General features: G+C 56.3%; 1 protein-coding gene across 1 annotated transcript in view; it reads left to right on the forward strand.

Moving 5' to 3' along the window:
- The window catches only part of ERMN (ermin, ERM-like protein), a 3242-nt gene that overhangs the window by 1708 nt on the left and 966 nt on the right, over positions 1-568 (forward strand). The gene's annotated exons all lie outside the window — the stretch shown is intronic.

Here is a 568-nt window from a genome sequence, read left to right on the forward strand (position 1 = left end):
CCACTGGACGCGGCTCTGGAAGATGTGCAGGCCATGCCCGGCACACAGACACTTTGCTTTGATTACGGAAAGGAATAATACACAAACATTTGTCATGGGGAAAATAATATTTCACAGCAACTGCACGGATTGTGAGGGGGTGAGTCGTGGCGGAGGCTCCCACTTAGCGCTGCCATCCACAGTCCAGCTGAGCTGCTCTGTGAGTGCACAATAAACCCTATTAAACACCTCGCACAGCCCCCAGCCCCTCCTGCCCCAGCCACTTTATCTCCCTATTGCAGGCAGCTTTTTTAGTACCTAACCAATTTAGCCTCATTAATACCCGAGACCCCACAGGCAAAATGTTGAATAGACCTTTTGTTGCCACGCTCAGGCATCATTTACCACAGAGCCCTGCCAAACAGGACAAACAGGGGAAGGCCACCGCTGAAGGAGGGAGGCGTCCCGGGAGGGCTGCGCTGGGGTCCCGCCGCATCGCTGGCACAGGCCCATGGTGGGGTCTGCCCCGTGGGAAGGGGCAGCGGCTCCGCAACAGGCAGTTTGGCTACTCGAGTCCAGTGCTTGCCCA

This window comes from Buceros rhinoceros, unplaced genomic scaffold (genome assembly GCF_000710305.1).
Source record: "Buceros rhinoceros silvestris isolate BGI_N320 unplaced genomic scaffold, ASM71030v1 scaffold8094, whole genome shotgun sequence".
Taxonomy (NCBI): Eukaryota; Metazoa; Chordata; class Aves; order Bucerotiformes; family Bucerotidae; genus Buceros; species Buceros rhinoceros.